Consider the following 23,163-nt stretch of genomic DNA (forward strand, 5'->3'; position numbering starts at 1 on the left):
GAGAAGCTGCTTAATTCCACTAGAAAGTGTGACATAAGCTCCACACTGACCTCACTTAATGACTAGCCAAATAAAAACAAGTGTAGAGGTTTCACAGCTGCTGAAGGAGAGTCCTTGGAAAGAATTACATTGGAATATTCTTACTGTTGCTAAGGAAAGGAATTAAAAGGTTCAGAAATAAGAAACGAGGAAGAAAACAAGCCTGTCAGCATTCAAAACTGATTACTAGGGAATACTTTGTGGTTAAAAATCCACAGTATTTCAGCAACTTATTTAGGAATGTTTATTCCAAAGGACTTTCATTGCGTATATTTTGCTACAAATAAATTTGCTTACCTTAACTCTATAAAGAGCTTTACAAACCACAACTGCTTGGATTTGAATTTGCCAGTTTTCACAACAGCTCCCAACTCCACTGAAAACCAGGAACCTTCCAGGATGTGGGAGGGGCCCTGGCAGTCACAGGGTCCAATTATGTGGTTGTCCTTTTTGTTATGGTTCACATTTTAGAAGAAGGCAGATAATGAGCTGTTGCTTCCACCATTATCAACTGGGAGCCTGATAATTGTGTAGGGACCCCTTTACATTGAGTGTCAAAAAGGGAGATGTGGTGTTTTTCTAATCTAAACCAGTTGGATGATTTACTTTCATTCTCTCATTTGCTTTAATACTTGTGGCATAAACCATTATTGAAAAATTAAGTATATTGATTTCTTTGAGCAAACAAAAGAATCTCTCACTTGGATTAGAGAATCACAGTGCCTGTTAAGGGGGCTAGTGGGCAGTGCATGAATTGAGATTCGGAGGACCTACACTCCATTTTCTACTTATTTATTGTTTGATTAGTCTCATCCTAAGGTAGGTTAATTTCCTCAGTTTCAGTTTCATCATCTTTAAAACGGAAGTGATGATACCTATAGCAGAATGATGTAGGGATCAAGAGAGATGGTGTGTTGCCAAAGTATTTCATTAAAACAGTAATTTACTATACTGCCTCATTTGCCATCCCTGCCATAAATACATTTTTGCTTCTTAAAGTTCCTTGAACTCAGAGCTAGATTAAGGTGTGGGCCACATGGACAGCCCCAGCCAGGTGCCAACTTATAAAAGTGCTGCACAGCCCTGAATTACATTGAAAATATGTTGCCAGATAATGCAGGCTTTGACCTGCCATCCTTGGAAAAATGTAAATTTTGGTCCCACTTCTGCCAAAAGAGGCAAGCCCTTGAGCAGAAATAAAAATACAAAACAAAACTCTTCTTGCTAGAATTAGCTAGCTATACTGAGTTTTCTCGCAAACTAGCAGTAACAGTCAAGATGCCGAGGTCCAGGATACGGGTCACAATGCTGCTTAATGGGGACATGATTGATCTTTTTATTTAGATTTTTAATCTATGGATAAGCATCCCACTAAGTGGTCACATTTTTTTCAGAACATTGACTATGCTTTGACCAGTAGAAGTCAATCAGTAAAGGAATTTGTTTCTATGAAGAATTTTTTGTTGATATAATTTTCCACACTCCCTAAGTAAATCCTCAACAAGTAGTTTTTGTATATTGGTTAAAAGAGGTGCCAGGCCATTTGTCTGCCAATGATGTTCATATTTTCTTGCATTCACGGTGCTTTTTCCATATATTTCCATCTACAGATATTTTGTATTTACTCTATTTTGTTCACTACTCATCTTTTGAGTCGGTTAAAAAAAATCAATTGCTCTATAATACCTTCCTGTCCCCCTTAGTTCCCTACAGGGAATTATATTGATAATATTTTCTTGATTCTAAAATAGCAGCGTTTTCTGAAAATCGAAGCAAAACAAATAGAATGTTAAAGATATGCATCAAGTTTAAGACATTTTCCAATAGAGAAACACTAAAGCTATCAAACAAGTTTTAAAATCTGGCAAGTGGGGTAGTTCCTTTCTTCTAGGAACATTTCCAACACAGTACATTCTCTGTTTTAGTACTTCTCCATCCATGTATCTGACTGTAAGGAATATGAATTTCTCCATGAGATTTGGGTGAAACAAAAATCATATTAACTTATTTTGAAAAATCAAAATAAGTCTTGCTCTGAACTCTCTTGCCAACATGTTTAATACCAATTACTAGAGAGCTCCTCCTTGAGGTGGTTCATGATTCCCAGGGGACATTATATAGTTTATCCTATGTCATCATGGAGGAAAGGATTCTTTTTTTTTTTTAATATTTATTTATCTATTTCGCTGCACTGGGTCTTAGTTGCAGCACGAGGGATCTTCGTTGCAGCACGCGGGATCTTTGTTGCAGCATGCAAACTCTTAGTTGCGGCATGCAGAATCTAGTTCCCTGACCAGGGATCGAACCCAGGCCCCCTGCATTGGGAGCGTGGAGTCTTAGCCACTGGACCACCAGGGAAGTCCCCAGGAAAGAATTCTCGACTTGAGTTCATTCTAGTTGCTTTAGTTGTCATGCCCGTTGCTCAAGCCCACATGACCTATTTTAAGGTAAGCTACTCTCTTGCTTGTGGAGTACCCTTCCTCCATGGTCATCTCAGCCCCGGAAGCCTCACAGCAATAGAGACTGAGCCACCAGCTTCCTACATACATTCCCTATCAGGGGTCCTTCCACCTAATGAAATTCTGAGTGGGAATAAGATCCAAGTCCCTACCCACCTCAGGAAATCACCTCCAGGTCCCAGTCACACCCCTTCTTCAATTCCAAATAATAACCTCTATCCACTCTCCTTCTGTGATAATCCAGTATAATCTTCCTGAGTAGGCCTGAATCCAGAACAGTTTAACTTTCTTTCTGAAGAGTTCCGTTTGTGTTTACTGAGCCGGGGTGGGGCAATTGCAATATAAAGGGAGAAGAGATCTCACCTTTTCAGGTGCAAGGTAGAAAAGGAGATAATTTATTTTACCACAGTGAATTGACAGCAGGGAAAACTAAAACTAACATTAAACAACAATCAAGATTTACCAGTTGGTCTGGTGTATATGTCCACCCCCTCCCAATAGTCAGTGGTCTTCTTGAGGGTGGGAGCTATGTTTTCTTCATGGATGGATCCTCAGCACTCAATATAGTGCTTATGTGCTTATAATTATATGTTATCAATCAATAAATACTGGATCAATGAATTGAGTGTACTATAGATTATTATTCTCATCTTTTAGAGTAATGCTGATTTTAGAACTTTTAGGTGCATTAAAGTGTAAAACTAGTTGATTAGAACTCAAAAAAAATCCCTGCTCTCCAACCATACATTTCAATGAATTTTCATCTAGAGATGTAAGGAATATTGGTTGCCAAATGTGTACATTGGAATTTTAAAATTCAGGGATCTAAAATAGATTTCAGCTCTGCTTTTTACCCCTGAGAAGTCATTCTATCTCTTTGTGACACTGTGTCTATTCACATAATGTGAAGTTAGTAAAGTGTTCCGAATTTAGATGGAAAGTACACACTGCTCATTGAGGGCAGAGCAATATCTTTGAAAGTGAAATATTTGCTGTGTACACAGATGCTTGTACTTTGCTTTTGTTACATATTTAGCAGTGGGTTTATATCACTGATAAATATCAAGAACACTTCATGGGAGAGCAAGGAAGTACCTTGGTTACTATGCAGTCATCAGAGTACACTTCAAAGCCTGTGTGATTTCACTACCTCTGTTCATAAAATTCCCTCATTTAAAATGTCATTTTAAGCCAACTTTCAATCTCGCAGCTAAAGCCCCATGCTGCTGCTTTTCATTCCTTCACGACCTAATAAATGTTCACCACCAGACCACTACCACGTATGAATGATTACACTCTGATAGAAACTACTTATAGGATTTGTTATAGCACAAATTAGAGAAAACAGCTTAAATTCGAGAGACCAAAATGACCCACAAAGGTTTATTTATTCAGTACGTATTTATCAAGATACCTTAGGCAAGGAGCTGTAGGAGGCTCTGATGAAAACTATGATTTATCAGTAACTACTGTCCTCAAGAAGATTGCTATTTCCAGAGGTGGGAACAACACAAACATACAAGTACCTGTAATTCAGGACATAAAGTGATGAATACTGTAAAGAGGAACAGAGATCAAAAGAGGTAGTGACACCTTTCAGTTACAGGAATTGGGCATTTCCCCTTAGAAGAGTCATTGAACTGTGCCTTAGAAAATGGGCTACATACCATTTGGACAAAGGATGACTAGGAGGGAAAGTATTCCAAATGCAAGGAGTGCCTTGAGCAAAGACACACTCATGCCACAACATGCAAATCAGCCCCCCCCCAAAGAAAAGCAAACATTCTTTTTTTATCATATTTCCCACTTGGGTATATTAAGTGTATGTATTTCTTTGGAATAATGAAATATTATCATGTAACATCCTATATATTTACTATTTCATATATATTCAAAACTGGACCAACAGAAAATATGTTAAGAATAAAATAGTACTTTCAGAGTTTTCTTTGATTGCTTTTCACATTTTTCTTGTCAAAGTAAGTTCTTCATTCAGAGCAGCTATTGTATTAGTGTTCTCCAGAGAAGCAGGACCAACAGGATGTGTGTGTGTGTGTGTGTGAATGTGCATGTGTACCTATACATGTATGTGTATATACACATACGGTCAGCTCTCCCTATCTGCAGGTAAGGAGGGCCAACTCTATTCATTGTACTACATCATTTTATATATGTGACTTGAGTATCCATGGATTCTGGTGTCTGTGGGGGCTCCTGGAACCAATCCTCCATAGATACCAAGGGATGACTGTTTATGTATGTATACTCACACACACACACACACACACACACACACACACACATATACATATACCTTTCATATTGGTTGGGGAGAGAGAGATTTATTTTAAAGAATTGGCTCATACGTGTGTAGGGGCTGGCAAGTCTGATATTTGCAGGGCTGGCCGGTAGGCTGGATATTTTGGCAGGAGTTGGTGGTGTAGCCTTGAGTCTGAAGTCAGCCTGGAGGCAGAATTCCTTTTTTTTCAGAGAACTTTAGTTTTTTCTCTTAAGGTCTTCAACTTATTGGATGAAGCCCATCCATATTATGAAGGGTAATCTGCTTTACTCAAAGTCTACTGATTTAAATGACAATGTAAAAAATATTTTCACAGCAGCATCTCGACTGATATTTTATGAAACACCTGGGTACTCTATAGCCTCGTCAAGTTGACACATGAAAATAATCATCATAGTTACCATGAATCATGAAAACATGGCGCTGATGAAAAGAGGGAAACAGCATCTCTGTTTGTGTAGTTCATCACAGTTTTGTAACATTTTTGCAAATGTTAAAAACCCTGTGAGGAAAGAGGGGAGCATCTTGCTAGCAACAGTTTCTAAATGACAAATCTGAGGCAAAGGGAAATTCAGAATCTTGAAGGTTAAGGAGCTAGAAGTGGCATAGTTGGTGTCAGAATTGGAACTGACATCTTCTGACGCGTTATCTAATGATCTTTTCCATTGCACCATCTACTAGTGATCCAGTACATATTCCTAAAGCATTGATTATCTGTAACAGTCTCTTGACAGTTAAATGTACCTTTACCGATATATGTTCTACTCGCCAACTAAATTCTAAGACGTGCCTTATCATAGAAAACCCTGCTATGTCCTATATGTAATTGACTATCAATAAGTGTTTTATAAGATTGAATTCTGCTACAAATCCTATTTACACTAGGTAACGATTTGTTTATATAGCTTCTGGTGACAGACCCCTTGAATTAGTTTTCAAGGCATGTGGATGATGCTGTGTTTCAGTGCCTTTTATATGGCTGGCAAGTGTGAAAGGTCTAAATTCTCTGTATTAAGAAAGGCTTACGAGTTGTGTGAACATGGGCAAGTTGCTCAACTTCTCAGAGGTCTAATTTCTTTATCTGTAAAATAGAAGATGATAGTAGAACCTCAAGAATGTTTTATGTGAATAGAAAGTGTATAATAAGTATGAATATCTCCATAACACTCAAGGTACAAGAGATGTCACGGTTCTTTATTTTCTAAATAAAGCCATCTCCAAGTCAACAACTTATCAAGGTCAACTTATGAAGTCCAAAGTAAGTGATTAACTGAGGTTATCCTCATTGGAGCTTACACAATCCCTGGGGCTTACATATTCCTAGGAAAATGGGGAAGGGCCTGGCTCTTGGTCAATAGGGATGACTCTTTTTCCCCTTGGCTCCATCTAATTGCTATATAATGGGACACAACCTTCACAGACACGGATGGTAACTCAGTCTTCTAAATGCTCAACAGTAGTTGAGCACTACTTCTATGCCATATACTGGAGATGGCCTCCTTGGATGGGCTGACCAGTATATACTCGAGATGTTCCTCTCTGCTGACTCCTTAGCCACAGACGACTTACTTGAGGTGCTCAAGCTGCAGCACTTAAGGCCAATTCTCACAGGCATTCAAACATCCATTCTCATAAAAGGACTTGTTATCTCCAGAGTGCTGAGTCCAGGCACTTGAAGAAATCTACAGTCCTCCCCATGATTCAATCGGGGAACAACCTCCAGGGTTGGGCCACTTTCCTGAATCCTCCATTTTCATCCCCTTTGGGATAGTTCAATTTAATCCCTATATTGGCTGAGGGCTTTGAAATGAGTCCTATTACTCTCACTCTGAGGATAAAGGGAATCTAGATTTCAAAGACCTAGGCCACTGACATTATTCTTTGGTGAAAAGACAATAGAAAAAAAATCAAAATATTAATTAATTTCTCAGAAAATCACACTGATGCATAGGCAAATCACTTAGCATAGAATTGTTGTTCAACATGTGTTGCTTTTTACCACTTATTTGGAAGACTATAAGTGCATGCTGTTTATGCTCCATTGAATCTTCTGTATCTCCAGAAGCAAATTGTATAGGGGAAAGATCCTGGCTTTTGGAGTCACACAGCTCGGGTGTTGATTCTTGTCTCTACTACTTATTATCTCTGTGCACTTAGGTGACTTACCTCACCCAGCCTCAGTTTTTCTTCTGTAAAATCCATTGTGTAGATTAAATGCACATAACCCATATAGCCTTAGGCTTCACCTGACAGGACATATTTCACATTTATAATAATATCCCGAATCTCAAGGCTTTGAGTCCACAGCTGCTCCGACTAGTAGAAAAATCAGTTTTTTGGTGGCAGCCCTTCCCATTCATTTAATTCTGCCTGGGAGGCCCTGTGGGTGAGGTTTGCCTGCAGTCACTTTGTTCTCACATCCTCTGCTCTTAGCCCCAGGCTGCTGCCCTCATGCCTCTCTCCATCTCTGGACAGTAGAAAAACTCCTTTCAAGTCTCATGATCAGAGATATTTCAAGTTAGGCCCCTAGAACCAGATCTTCAGGTAGGTCCCAGCCATGGCACACTCATGCTTGGTGAGGAACAATGTCAGGGAAGGTCATGTGCAGCCTCCTGCTGCCACATCCATGGCTCCCTTTGACATTCAGGCAAGCTACCAGCTTAGACCTGCTCTTCCGTATCTTCTCGTAGTTTCTAAGGTCCCTTTCTCCAGGCCAGCCTCCTTCAAGGAATCCCAGTCCCCTAGACTTGTTTGTGGTTGCCTGAACACAATATGTGGACCAGGTAAGTTCTCACCTACAGATATCCTGGGCCCATGCAAAATAAGATGTGTGTCTGGGCATCTGTGTCAGTCCTTAGGAGCATTCAGTGATGGTCACCAAGCCCCTGGGACATTTTGTAACAAGAAGTTGTGCTATTAGGCACAAATAGAGAACTTCATGTCATGCTTCAGCCTTGAGCTGGTCCAAAATATTAATAAAAGCAGTTAGCATCTGCCGCATAGTAAGCTCTCAGTAAATAAAACTCCCCTTCTGTCTTCTTTGCTTAAGAAAAATTTGATGTATTTGCTAGATAGTTGACTTTAAGCATATTTTACCTTTATGCCAAGCGGACTGTTTTTACAGTGATAAAATCTGAGACCCAATGTCCTTTGAGTCATATTGTTAAATAGAGCATCACAGGATTTGAGAGCTTACTATCAACATAGTCTCCATGGTTGTAAGCATGACTGGCTTAATCAGAAATACGATTAGTGGAATGTATAATAGTTACCCGGGAGAGTCATGGTACTGCACCATGGTGGGAGCCATTTCACCTTGGACCCCAACAAACAAGGAATTCTTACCAAAAATGGAGCAGAATAAAACTGACTCCTTGAGTCCTGTGGGACAGAGACATATAGGGTAAGACACTAGCGTTAAGAGTATTGGGCCAAACAAATAATTAAATATCTTCCCCACAGCTTACAAGTAAAGCAGGAAGGCAACTGTTTGCAAGCTATACTGCAGGGAAACGAAACCTCTATAAAGCTTATATTTAAGTGAACTTTGATCTTTTTCCAATGTAAAGAATAAGCACTATTTATTAACCTCTATAAGGCACTAAAGAAAAGAAGCCACAATTTAAACACAGAACAATGTGGGGTTAGGCATTCTGGGAAAACAGAAAATGGTTAATAGAGTTAGGACAATACAGGAAGAATTGTCCAGATCTGACCAAACCTGAAACTATTCCTTTTGTCATGAAAGGGACAGGGAAGAGGATATGGAAATTGATATATATATATATATAAAACACTTATGTGATATTTATAGATATATTATGAGCCTTTGGGGGGAAAAAACATTTATTTATTTATTTTGGCTGCACTGGGTCTTAGTTGCAGCATGTGGGATCTTTGTTGTGGCATGTGGGGATCTTTTTTTAAATTTTAGTTGTGACATGTGAGATCTAATTCCCTGACCAGGGATCGAACCTGGGCCCCCTGCATTGGGAGCGCAGAGTCTCAGCCACTGGACCACCAGGGAGGTCCCTATGAGCCTTTTATATAGTAACTTCCTTTATCTTTAAAACAAGCATATGAAGTACTGTTGGCTCCATTTTATAGATAAAGTAACTGAGGCATAACTTTCCTAAAAACACAGAGCTAGAAACACCAGAGCCAGGATTAAAAATCAGGTACTCTATTAAACATGGTTATCATATAACCTAACAATTCCATTTCTAGGATCTAGTCATTTCATTCCAAGAGAAATTAAAGCATATGTTCATGTAAAAATGTGTACACTAATGTTCAAAGCAGTATTATTCATAATAGCCAAAAGGTGGAAAAATCCAAATGCCATTTGGAGGACGAATGAATAAACAAAATGTGGTACATACATACAATGGAATATTATTCAGCTACAAAAAGGAATGAAGTGCTGATATATACTACAACATGGAGGAAGCTTGAAAACATTATGCCTAAGTGAAAGAAGCCAATAACAAAGAAGCCAATTGCATTCACAGGAAAGGTCCAAAATAGGCAAATCTGTAGAGAGAAGGTAGATTAGTGGTTGATTAGGGTGAGAGGGATGGGAAATGGGGGTGGGGAGGGGAGGGTTAAACTAATGGGTAACAAGATCTCAAAAGAGAAAAAAATCTGGTTCAAAATCTGGACTTTCAGCTCCTGGGCTAAGGCATCCTTCTTTTTTTTTTTTTTTTTTTTTTTTGCGGTACACGGGCCTCTCACTGTTGTGGCCTCTCCCGTTGCGGAGCACAGGCTCCGGACGCGCAGGCTCAGTGGCCATGGCTCACGGGCCCAGCCGCTCCGCGTCATGTGGGATCTTCCCGGACTGGGGCATGAACCCGTGTCCCCTGCATCGGCAGGCAGACTCTCAACCACTGCGCCACCAGGGAAGCCCTAAGGCATCTTTCTTGACCCCCGAAGCCTGCTGACTACAACTTCTTGCTCTATATACTTGAAGACTATAAAATACATTTGGCTTTGATATGCACAGGGGGGAAAGTCAGGTGAAAACAGTCCCTTAAGGGAGCCTGGCTTAATGAGTTTCAATGATAAACTGATGGGTAACATGTATGAGGTTTCAACATCTGTTCGCTGTGACTATTCTTGTGCCTTCTCTTACTGTAGATCAGGTCTACCATTGTCCTGTTGCTGCCGAACATATCAGAAAAAGCTGGGATTAAAGTGTTCCAGTCAGGTATTCCAGAACAGGTTCATTACATGGTTGCTCTGTTTAAGTTCAGCTTTCAAAAATGGCTCAATAGAACCCCAAATTTAATTTCTCGAGGAAGCTATGAAAAATTAATAAACAGAAATCTCAATTAAATAGAGTTGGGAGACCAGAAAGAGGAGCTCTCATACCCTATAGAAATACCAGAGCCCATTGGACAGAAAAAGACCCCTCTTCTTTCCTGGCAAGGACTCAGGCAATGAAAAGCCATGGACTCATTGTTTACTAGAGTCCTCCTAACTTCCTTTCCCCCTCTATAAAAGCTTGCTCCTTCCCTTGCCGTGCAGGGACTTGCACATGGCTTGACGTGGTTGCAGACCCTGAACTGCAGTTCTTTACTGATCCCAAACAAACCTATCTTGGCCGGAGAACTATCTGGCAGAAATATTTGTTTCAGGTTAACAAAGGAATGTCCAAGCTGTATGAAAATGTCAGCTAGATAAATGGGGCACAGATACTTGAAAGCTAAAAAGCTGAAAACTTTGGTTGTTCTTGCCTTTTTCAAAAAAAATCTCACCATTAAATTCTGATACTGACCAATAAACAGATATGAGGAAGGGCCCCCTGCTCACACTTTACTAATAAGTACTAAGTGAGTTGGAGGCCTATGCTCAGTGCCTTGGCCTAGCACGTGTAAACTTTCTAACATTACCAAGACTCTCGGCTCTTTGATGATTATAGTCTTGGGTTGGTTGTAAACCACCCTCTCATCACTACCACAGGCCATTTTCACTGACCTGGGTTTCCCCAGATCGCAGTGAACAGCCATCAGTCAGAAATGGTAAGGTGAAAAGTCATACACCCTCTATTTGTCCCTGTTTTCTAAGGAGAGAATTTCATTCCTCAGGTCTCAATTCAAAGCTCTCAGAAGGCTTTTGTTTGAAAACTGATTATATCTACAGCAATTGTAATAATTTTTTAAAGCGCCCACAACTACTCATTTCTTAATAAGCAAATCTCCAATTTCTCCTGTCATTCTTACCCACCAGGTGGTGCTACTTCCTTACATTTCCTAAAGACCTCAACTTCTGAAGTAACTTTTTATAGTAGGTTCAAGTTCCCTGTGTTAATATTGACTCGCACACTTCTGTTGTTCGAGACTCATAATGTAATAAGGAATTCTGTAAACGGAAACCAGTTAGTTGAAAAGCCAGTTGCAACACAATCAGATGTTTAACTCTGAAGTCACTCTCGTGTATTTAAACCAGAAGTAAGGCCAAGGTTATGGGCAAGCTGTGGTGATAGAAACCATGCATTCAGCAGGCTCCACCCGTCTACTTGTGTGGTGCCTTATTCCTAACAGGTGTAAGAGTAGATGAGTTCTCGTGCCATAAACACTGCTTCATTAAAAAACACACGCACAAAATATTACCTACAATGATCTTAGGACTGTAATTTAGCCTTTAATAAAGCTTTGTAAAGATCTTGCAATATTTTTCCTTGATCACAATATGTAAAGCAGTCTCTAAAACAAGGATAATAATATTTATCCTGAATTTAAAGGCAACGTTGGAAATGAAAGAACTTAAGTAATGAGGAGGCAGGTGGCTGGATATATGAATTATGTTCATGGGGCTGTGGCAGGGGCACATCAAACCCATTTGCTCTCCTGCCATTTCCTGGCCACCTTGCAATTAGATGGGTTCAAAGGACTAGTTCTGACTGGTGAAATACTAGTGGATGTAAGTGTATTATTTGAAACTCCTTTGCAAGTGCCTCGTTTCCCTCTTTGCCTAACAGAACACCAGAGGAAGCTGCAAGCTCAGGCTGGTGCATCTACAACATGGCGGCAGCTCCACTGGCCTGGGTCTCTGAATGACCATGTGGAGCAGAAAGTCTGCCAACTCATATGAGAGGTGTAATGTGGACAAAAATGTAAACTTATTGTGTTAAGCTACTCAGATTTTGGAGTTGATCGTAACCCTTGAGCACATGCCCAGAATAATGCCAGCTTTCTCTCTGCAAGGATGTTCTGCTCTCTTATGTCATTCCTAACCAATACATGACTTGATTCTGTTTCAGATTATTTACTTTTGGGGCCCTTGTTAGGGTGTAGACTTTAAGTCAGTCTATAGTCATCTGTATTACATATCGTGTTGGAATCCTCGACTTTCATTTTCTTCTCTTTGCAAGGATTAACCACAAAAATTTCAAGAAAAGGCATTTTAGCAGGAGCTTGGTAGATAGAATTGTTTGAAACCCCAATAATGTCATCTTATAATTTGTGTTACATAACCTTTATGAGCATCGATTATCTGTTTTCTAAAATAGAATTAATAAGCGTACCAATCTTAGAAGTTTGATGTGAGGATTCGTAATTTTTAACATAAATAATATAATTTTCTTTTTTGCTTTTCTGAACTCATGACTTTTACCTTGGTGTTAAGAAAGCTTCCATCTGTGCACGATGAATCTAAAATTTGTTTATATGATGAATGCAAATGGAATAAATTAAAATTCTTCTTCTGACGTATACATTTGGATTGTGCAGTAAGACTTCAGCCTTATAATCTTGGAGGACTCAGCTTAGCAGTTAACCAGTGATGGAGAGATGTTTCCCCCTCTACCTATGGCGGCCAGCCAGGCCCTGTCTGGGGTAAAACACACTCCTTTCAAACTAAGGGTAATTATGGGAAGAAGAGGACAGTAAGAGAGTGAAGAGAGTGGATGTCTCTCTGCATTTTTCCTTCTCCGGGTTTTGGCTCTGGCCTAGACCCGGGCATTCTTTAAGTGCAAGGAACACAGAGAATGGAGAGGTACTCTTTCACCCTTATACTCACCATTTGAGATTCTGGGAGGAAGCAAACATGTGGGCTGCCATGTCCCAAGTTGCAGCACAGGCACATAAAAATGAACTATGGGGCTTCCTTGGTGGCGCAGTTGTTGAGAGTCCGCCTGCTGATGCAGGGGACACGGGTTCGTGCCCCGGTCCGGGAAGATCCCACATGCCGTGGAGCAGCTGGGCCCGTGAGCCATGGCCGCTGAGCCTGCATGTCCAGAGCCTGTGCTCCGCAACGGGAGAGGCCACAACAGTGAGAGGCCCGCATACCGCAAAAAAAAAAAAAATTCTTTCTACTCATCCATTTCAAATCTCAATGTTATTTTGAAAGATAATTTATTATGCAAGATTGGTTTCTATGTCTATATCATCCTCTTGAAGTAGAAGCTTCACTAATCTTCCTTTAGCCACCACTCATTTCCTGTCCCTTGTTGGCTCATGAAGATGTGATCAATTTAGGCATATATTTATGTTAGTTCTCATTCACTTCTGGTTTCCATACTGAGGCACTTGAAAAAATCTTACTGAACCAACTAGTTAACTATCCATCATCATACATAGTTACAAAGATTTTTTTCTTGTGATGAGATCTTTTAAGATTTACTCTCTTAGAAACTTTCAAATATGCAATACAGTATTATTAACTATGGTCGCTATGCTGTACATTACATCCCCATGGATTATTTATTTTATAACTGGAAGTTTGTACCTTCTGACTACCTTTACCCATTTATCCCACTTCCTCCCTCCCACCCCCCAATCTGACAACCAGCTATCTGCTCCCTGTATCTATGGGCTTTGTTCTTTTTGGATTCCCCATACAAGTGAGCTCCTATTACATTTGTCTTTCTCTGTTTTCACATAGCATAATCCCCACAAGATCCATCCATGTTTTTGCAAATGACAAGATTTCACTTTTTATGGCTAAATAATATTTCATTATGTATACATATGTGTGTGTGTGTATCACATTTTCTTTATCCATTTATCCATTAATGGACATATAGGTTGTTTCCATATCTTGGCTACTGTAAATAATGCTTCTGTGAACATAGGAATGCATATATCTTTTCGAGTTATGTGTTTTTGTTTTCTTTAGATAAATACCCAGAAGTGGAATTGCTGTATCATGTGATAGTACTACTTTTAATTGTTGAGGAACCTCCATACAGTTTTCCATAGTGGCTACACCAATTTACATTCCCACCATTAGTGTACAAGGGTTACCTTTTCTCCACATCCCTCCTCACGAACACTTGTTATTTCTTGTCTTTTTCATAATAGTCATTCTAACAGGTGTCAGGTGATATTTCATTGTGATTTTGATTTGCATTTCCTAATGATTTGTGATATTGAGCATCTTTTCATGTATCTGTTGGCCTTCTCTATGTCTTCTTTGGAAAAATGTCTATTCAGATCTTCTGCCCATTTAAAATCAGATTGTTTGTTTTTTTATGATTGAGTTGTGTGAGTTCTTTACATATTTTGGATATTAACCCTTGATCCAATATATGATTTGCAAATATTTTCTCCCATTCAGTAGGTTGCCTTTAATTTTGTTGATGGTTTCCTCTGCTGTGCAGAAGCGTTAGTCTGAGGTAGTCCCATTTGTTTATTTTCACTTTTGTTGCCTTTACTTTTAGTATCAAATCCAAAAATATCATTACCAAGATGGATGTCAAGATACTTATGTTCTCTTCTAGGAGTTCTATGGTTTCAGGTCTTACATTCAAGTCTTTAATCCATTTTGAGTTAATTTTTGTGTATGGTGTAAAAGATAATGGTCCAATTTCATTCTTTTGCATGTGGCTGTTCGGTTTTCCCAACACCATTTATTGAAGAGATTGTCCTTTCCTCGTTGTATATTCTTGGCTCCTTTCTCATAAATTACTTGACAATAAATGTGTGGGTTTATTTCTGGGCTCTATTCTGTTCCATCAATCTATGAGTCCAAAACTATTGTTTCTTAAATTTAAGTGGAATTGAGTTGGTTCAGGGGTAGCACTGGTAGTTATTAATCCAGAAAAGGAATTTTGGTGTATTCTATATAAATGGATCTTAACATGCTCTTAAATAGAGGTGAGATGTTTCAGTGTGCTCATTAACTCGAGCCAAAAATTACATGAAGCCTTTCCTCTCATGAGGAGAAAGAGTAAAAAAGTACAAATTGGTTTATTGAAGATGACTAATAATTCTATAGTTAAAATTTCAAATAAAAAAAAAACCCTACCCTTATTTCTAAGCTGTTAAACTCTTATAAATAAAGAATAAAGTTAATAAATAAAATTATCATATTGACTGATGTCACCAATTTTATTGTTTGTTTTAATTTTTTTTGCAATTTCATATTCCTCCAGTTTGTAGGTTAATTAGAAAATACTTTGAAACTTCTTTTTTTGTTGTTTGTTTTACTCAGGCAGTGTCCTCTTCCTCTTGCTCTCCCAAAGGAAGAGAAGAATGATCATCAGTGGCCAATGGCAGTTGCAGAACCAACACCAAGAACCAGCTTCACACTCATGAGAGAACACTAAGCTTCTTCCTCAGAGTTTCAAGGGCTCTACACATTCAGAGAAACTTCTCTCATAATGAACTATAGAAATGATCCCTGAAAACATAATCTTTGAAATTTCCATTTTCGGTGCAGGCAGTTCCTGACTTATGGTGGTTCCACGATTTTTCAACTTTACAATGATGCAAAAGCAATATTCATCCAGTGGAAACCATACTTCAAGTTTTGAATTTTGATCTTTTCCTGGGCTAGTGATTTGCCCTAAGATACTCTCTTGTGATGCTGGGCAGCGGCAATGCTGCAGCTCCCAGTCAGCCACACAATCACAAGGATAAACAACTCGTACACTTACAACTATTCTGTGCCCATACAGCCATTCTGTTTTTTTCTTTTCCTTACAGTATTCAATAAATTACATGTGACATTTCAACATTTTATTACAAAACAGTCTTTGTGTTAGATGATTTTGCCCAACAGTAGGCTAATGTACGTGTTCTGAGTACATTTAAGGGAGGCTGCACTAAGCTGTGATGTACAGTAGGTTAGGTAGATTAATGTGGTTTCAACTTAACAATATTTTCAACTTATAATGGGCTTATTGAGACTTAACCCACCATAAACTGAGAAAGATCTGTGTTATACTTCTCGAGTCTATATAGGGCAATTGCTACATATGTAGGGTATACATATAATTTATTTTCTAAATTGGAGCAAAACTGAGAAATAAAAGGTACACTAGGACCTAGGACAATGGGTGTAATTGTGACTGTCCCCAGCACACCAAAATATCTCATCACCCTATAAACATGTATTGGAGAAGCACATTTCTTTCCACCGTTTTTGTGTCCTGAAGGGAAAGAAATTTCCAGAATAGTATGGTAGAAACACTTTTATCTTTTCTCTGCCTCTTCCCTTATCCCTCCCCAGAAGAGGAGGAGATTGATGAGTCTGGGAGAAAACTGAGCATGTAATCTCCAAGTACAACCACTGCCAAAGCAACCAATGTAATATTTGATACTTCCAAAAATAAAGATTTTCCCAGATGCTTGCTGCAGAAGGTTCTGATATTATATAAAATGATAAATGTTTGCTTGATAATTCTAATTTTCAATATCCATGTGGAGTTTTGAAAAATTAAATTAAAAAATATCTCTCTCTTCACTACAACTCCCTATACTGTAAATCTTTTCAAAGTCTTCAGGTAGAAACTTATTTTTAAAGGAAAGCTTTCCTCTCATTTTTACGTATCATCAAAAGATGCCTTCTCTGTTTCTGAGAATCCTCTGTTTAATAAAATTTAAATTTAGCTTTTGCCTTTTTGCACTCGTTAAGTGTGCAAATCAAGTTCAACCTACTTTATTTTGTGTATTCTTGAGCTACATTTATTATTAATTTAAAATTTAAAATCTAACCCAAATCGTGGAGCCCAGGTTGGGAAGTTTTTGTTTTGGTTTTTCATCTTTTAAAGACTTCCCTACAAAAGAGTACTGATGAGTATATGTCACTTTTGAGCAGCCTATAGATCTTTCCATGGTATTGAATCTTTAATTTTAAAGACAGAAACAAAAGATACTAAAAGCAAAGCTAAACATTAACAAATGCCTATTTTCAACTGCTTGAAAAAATAAGGTGGCTTAGGGCTTCCCAGGTGGCGCAGTGGTTGAGAGTCCGCCTGCCGATGCAGGGAACATGGGTTCATGCCCTGGTCCAGGAAGATCCCACATGCCACAGAGTGGCTGGGCCCGTGAGCCATGGCCGCTGAGCCTGCGCATCCAGAGCCTGTGCTCTGCAACGGGAGAGGCCACAACAGCGAGAGGCCTGCGTACCGCAAAAAAAAAAAAAAAAAATATATATATATATATATATATATATATAAGATGGCTTAATAAGTAAAAAAGGAAGATGCAGTACTGTTCCAAATATATCTTTTAGATTATGAAATATCTACAGTCATATACTACTGTATCAGCTAGCATTACCCATATCTCTTAAATCCACTAGTATTTCAGGACTAAAAGACATCAAGCTCCACACACCTGATTATTTACTATGACTCTAAATATAGTGTCAGTTTGTTCTTTTACCTCTTCAGGAGTAAATTCAGTTGAGTATATGGGAGTCAAGAGGCCTGAACCATCCAGGCATCTTTTTTTGAGATGGAATCCTCTCTTTACTCTAGCTGAAGGATCCCTAGGGAGAGACATCAAGAGGACACAGAGACTGCACTTGAGTCTGAAGAAGAATGCTGCCTTCACTAAGTGGATTCACTCATAAAACCCTTAACTGTCTTGAAACTGCTATACTGAAGGTCATTAGTCAGCATCTGATTGCCTCAGCAAGTTGTCTTTTCTTGGTTCTCATCTTGCACAGCTCATTACCTTCTTTAAATGCTTGTGGACCCTTATCCTTGGGTACACTGTCGTGTCTTCCCTATTCTCTCATGGCTTTTGTTTTTTCCTTCTGTTACTGGATATTTTCTCTCCTTCTTCAATTTTGAGGTGATTTCCAAAATCTTCCTGTCTCACCTTTTGTCTGTAGATATTTTCTTCCTTTGTGTCAACCGCCTCCTCAACAAAGAAGATTCCCAGTTCTACACTTCTAGAAAAATTCCTAACTTCCTGCTAGACTTCTCTCCCTCGAGCTATCTACACCTCGCAAAGCAGTGTGTGTTACCGTTTGTGCAGGCCCTTTGTCTCTCTTCCTCTGTAGTTTTCTTCCTGCTCTTCCCTCCATCTGGAGTCCCTTTGCAAATTCAGCCTGTTCAAATCCTGCTTAAGTTCAAGCCTCAAATACACTTCCAGCTCAAAGCTTATCAAGACTTTTTTTTTAACCACATTTGTATCTTCATGTTTTGAACTCAGGTGGCACTCTGGGTTGTCTAACTTACAGAAATGATTCAACTTCGTATAATTTGTTGGTTGTTTATATACCCTTATACTGTAATTCACAATTTACTCGTACTATACTATATACACGTTAAGAAAATGTAACTTTCCCCCCCTATAGCCAGGCTGATTACCTTCACAAGCCACCACCCACCTGATGTGAATAAAGCACAGTAGTAAATGGCATATATGACGTGACACTTTTTTCCTAAAGAAACGTGATGAGTGTGGTTATTCACATATTTTTCCTGACTTTACCCACCATTGAGGATAAATGGTTCACATGTGTAACAATACACAGACTCCAGTGTCTGAGACCCCTCATGTGGCTATACAATACTTTACTCTGTCCCCTCCAATTTGTAACTGGAGGAGTCCTAGAGGAAGGGAGAAGAAAGATTCTGACTTAATCAGCACGTTGCATTCCTTCTGCTCAAACGTCCTTTGCTCTGACTTTATGACCCCTTGTCACAGTTTGCTCCAGGGGTTTGTCCCAGCCCTTTTCTGTGTGGCTACCAACCTACTCCACTCCTCAAAATAGTGATCTTCTTATCTCTCCCCAGATATCTGAGAAGCTTGCTATTTTAATTCCACTGGGAAATTATAGGTCCCTGTGGCAGTAGGAATCACAGTGCTTTCTTCTAAATCATTGTTCTCTTTTACCCAGAGCAGGCAAGCTCTTGAAGGGAGGAGACAAAGAGGGGTCAGAAGATGGTCAAGCCCAGGCTCACACTGTACTTGTACCTGTTCCCTCCAATCTTTGGATGCTGGACCTCTACCTACCCTTCAAGAATACTATACTCTTTTGTACCCCCTCCAGCCAACTCTCTTTCAGGGAGCCTGAGTTCATCTGACAGATCTTACAAATTGGAAACCTATCTGCAGGGAAGATTCATGCTTTCTCCCACAGTCCTAGACTCCATGAAGATCAGAAAATATGTCTGGACTCCTGTTCCAGTGTCCTTGAGGCCATCAGGCTGGGGTGGCTCTAATGCCATGACAATCTATGTAAGTAAGCAAACCAAAGTCTAAGTCTGTATTTTATAAGCTTTATAGAAAATTTTTTACTCCTTTGTTATTAATTTTTTGTAGGGAAATTTAAATAATTGGAATTTGACCTGACATCATTTTATTAGAAATTGGAAATATGGGTGAATTTGAACAAATGCTCTATGGAGTCAAATCTGCTTTAATCATTATTTCTCTTCTTTGCTTCTTAGAAAACTACTATGACTCTCTCTGAGAAAATCAAAACCGTAAGTAACCTGCAGGTTAAAAAAATCTGTTGATGCCACGTGGCTTCTACAGGGCTCCAACTTTCATGCAAACAAGTCATGCCCTGAGAGAAAATTTCATCTATGTCTGGAATGCCCCACAGCACATTGTAAGAGGCTCTATGACGTTATTATAAACCTTTGTTGGTTTAAAGTTGTTGTAAACCGCAGTGTGATTTTTTACTGGATCCTAAGTTAATTAAGTGTTATCATAATGAACTTAGTGGTTGTTGATTTCATCATATGTAAAAAATATATCTATCTGGGAGACGTCACAGGGTTTACTGTCATTGAGTGGAAAGAATGAAACCCCCAATTACATATGAATTTGGAGATAAATATAGACACATATATCTGTATATATGTCTCTATACACACACACACACACGTGTGTGTTTAGAACCATGTTAATTGGTTCACATTTTAGTTGAAGAACATGCATAACAAAAAGCTAAACCACATCTTTTTCACCTTTGACACTGTCCTGGGCAGAAATGAAAGTGAGGCCCACAGAACTCTGAATGCTGCTGGCAAAATGATGTCCCTTTCCCAATACTTCTCACTACAAAATACCTAAGATAACAATGACAAGTAGGAGGCTGTAATTGGAACTGATGATTTACCTCCCTTTAAGACTCCATCAGAATGCATTCCATCATGCCTTTAACACATAAAGCCCAAACTCCCAGGTTATTTTTATCACTTGTATTTTCCTCTAAACCCTGTCATGGAGCCAAATTCACATCCCTCCCTGACCTGACAAACCTGCCCATTATATCCTCTATAATTTAAAATCTGTAGTCAAGAAAATCCCCTAGATCATACATCTCTTTTTCTGAATGGTCACCTAACTTTCTTGATATAACAGAAAACTGGCTGTCTTCTGCTTCCCCTGCAGCATTCTTTTTAAGTTTATTTTTTAATTATGGTAAAGTAAACATACAATCAACTTACCATTTTAATGATTTTTCAAATGTACAGTTCAGTGATATTAAGTACATTCACACTGTTGTGCAATCATCTCCACTGTCTACCTCCTGGACTTTTTTCCCTGAAGCCCTCTTGATTGATGGTTATTTTCTCTCTCACCTGTCACCTCCCATTGGACAGGGAAGGAGCAGGTATCCCGGGTGGCACAGTGGTTAAGAATCCACCTGCCAATGCAGGGGACATGGGTTCCATCCCTGATCTGGGAAGATCCCACATGCTGAGGAGCAACTAAGCCCATGCGCCACAACTACTGAGCCTGCGCTCTAGAGCCCACGAGCCACAACTACTGAACCCGTGCACCACAACTACTGAAGCCCACACACCTAGAGCCTGTGCTCCACAACAAGAGAAGCCACCACAATGAGAAGCTCACGCACCACAATGAAAAGTAGCCTCTGCTTGCTGCAACTAGAGAAAGCCTGGGTGCAGCAACGAAGACCCAACACAGCCAAAAGTAAATAAATAAAATAAATAAATTTATTTTTAAAAAGTTGCAAATGTGTGGCCTTCCAATACTAAAACTTTCTTGTAGTTAAACCCTAGGACTTTAAAATAGCGTAATAAAATAAAATAAAGTAATAAAATAAAATAGCATAAAAGACACTTGTATTTGGATCCTACTTATATACAATGATTCAGATGCCTTTACTTCTCCCCAAGTCCCCTGTGCTTTTTACCGTAAGAGTTACTGGCACTTCTCTGGATGGATCATGCTCTTTCGTACATATGAGCCTCTGCCATTTTTCTTCCTTCTGGATATAAAACTCTGCTCTCTCTAGTCTATTTTATCAATTTATACTCATTTCCAAAGACCCTTCTAAAATTTCACCTCTTGAAGGAAGTCTTCCCAGACTTTTCCATGCAGCATTAAGCACTTCCTCTAATCTCTATATATCTTGTTGGTGCTAATATGTAATCTAATTTGTTACGCTGTAGTTATATATGTCTGTCTCAGTCATCACAGTAAAGCACTCCCTCAAGAACAAGAACTGGAATCTATTTCATTTTTATATTCCTAGTGTCTAGAATATTGCCTGGAGCATCATAAACATTTATCAGGTAAGTATCCCAGGCAGAATTACCCTTTCCAATTCTGCTCTATAGTCCTTTGTTTTAGACACAGAGATAACATTATCAATGCGCTCTTTACCACAGTTGACGGATTGAGACTTACTGAATTGTCAATGACTAAATATGGTTGGCACAAACCGCTTGTGATCCTTCTCTTTTCTAGGAGGATTTGGTACATATAGTTGGTGAGAGTGCAGCATTGGTGACGGCAGGAATAATATTGTGGGGAGGATATGAATATTCTGATTCAAAGGTAAGCAGTGATTACTCCATCAGCCTCTTGGAGGTCTTCTAGATATTGATTTTTTTTTAATTTTTCAGGTTGGAGACAAACGGTTGCAGATTATCTACTCACTTGGCTTTAATAAAGTGCAAAGAGGACAGGCACTCATATTGAGCACTTACTCTGTACCAGCCACTGTTGCTGGTAGTAGCGTGGAAAGAGCACAAGTTTTCCAATCAGACAACCCTAAATGAGAATTCAAATTTTACATTCTAGGGGTGTAATCTTGGACAAGTTAATTAACCTCTCTGAGACTCCATTTCTCCATCTAAAAAAAAAGGACTGAAATAAAACCTACTTTGCCAGAATTTTGGTAGATTAAATGATGTAATATATATGTGGCAAAGAAAGAATACTAAACTTTAAAAATAAATATTTTTTCATCCACATGGAGGATGGATTCTCCAAAAGTGATTCTTTATTTTCTGATTATGTATGATAGAAATGCTCATGGGAGGAAAAATATATTTATATAAACTTTATTAACAATCTACTCTTGATAGAAATGCTCACATGGAATAACTCTATTATTTTTCCACAGCTGACTTTGGACATGTTCAGTTGGTGGCCTGTCACACTACCTAAGTGAAAATTCTGAAACCACAGTTTTTCCTCACTTCTAGGTATTAACAAATAGTTCAATTTTCAGGTATTAAAACATCCATTCTCATAAAATATAAAAACAGCCACATCTTTCTCGTTCAGCATTGCACAAGTCAGCATGGTGGGGTTAGAAAGAGCAGGAGGCCTGGGGTTGAATTGCTTGGGTTCCAGTGTTCACTTTTTGTTACCTACTAGCCATTTGACCTTGAGCAAATCTCTACAATTTCTTTATCTGTAAAATGGGGTGAATAATAGTATCTATCTCATAGGGCTGTTATGAGAATTACATTATTCATACATGTAAAGCACTTAAAACAGTACCTGGCACATGGTAAGTGCCATATAGGTGGTGGTTGTTACTCTCCAGGTTAAAACTTCTTGCTTCTCCTCCCCACACCCCAAGTCTGGGTCTCAGTTATGGGGAAGAGGAGTACCATCAATTTTGTTGCTCATTTGCTTCAAGGATGGGTAAGGAGACTAGGGTGGAGAGGAGACAGCTGGGCAAGGTAATTTTTATTTATTTGGTGACATTTATAATTATTGTTGTCTCTTGAAGACCTTTGCACATAGCTGCCATGTAGGGTCTGGCTCCTTCTTGCATGAGGGGCCCTTGAGATTTGGTTAGGGACACTCCCAACACCCACAAAACTTGCACCTCCAAGCTTTTGCTCCTGAGGCATTGGAAAGAGGGAGCTGGCATATGCTGAGATGGGGAGGGCTGTCAGAGCAGCAG

At 39.1% G+C, this 23,163-nt stretch overlaps 1 non-coding gene across 1 annotated transcript; it reads right to left on the minus strand.

Moving 5' to 3' along the window:
* Nucleotides 1-15,225: 15,225 nt before the first annotated feature.
* On the minus strand, nt 15,226-15,436 carry LOC132496609 (small nucleolar RNA U3). The gene has a single exon (XR_009533502.1). It is a non-coding gene; the product is annotated as a small nucleolar RNA U3 (small nucleolar RNA).
* Between the last annotated feature and the right edge of the window lie 7,727 nt (nt 15,437-23,163).

The sequence above is a fragment of the Mesoplodon densirostris genome, chromosome 9 (assembly GCF_025265405.1).
Source record: "Mesoplodon densirostris isolate mMesDen1 chromosome 9, mMesDen1 primary haplotype, whole genome shotgun sequence".
NCBI lineage: Eukaryota > Metazoa > Chordata > Mammalia > Artiodactyla > Ziphiidae > Mesoplodon > Mesoplodon densirostris.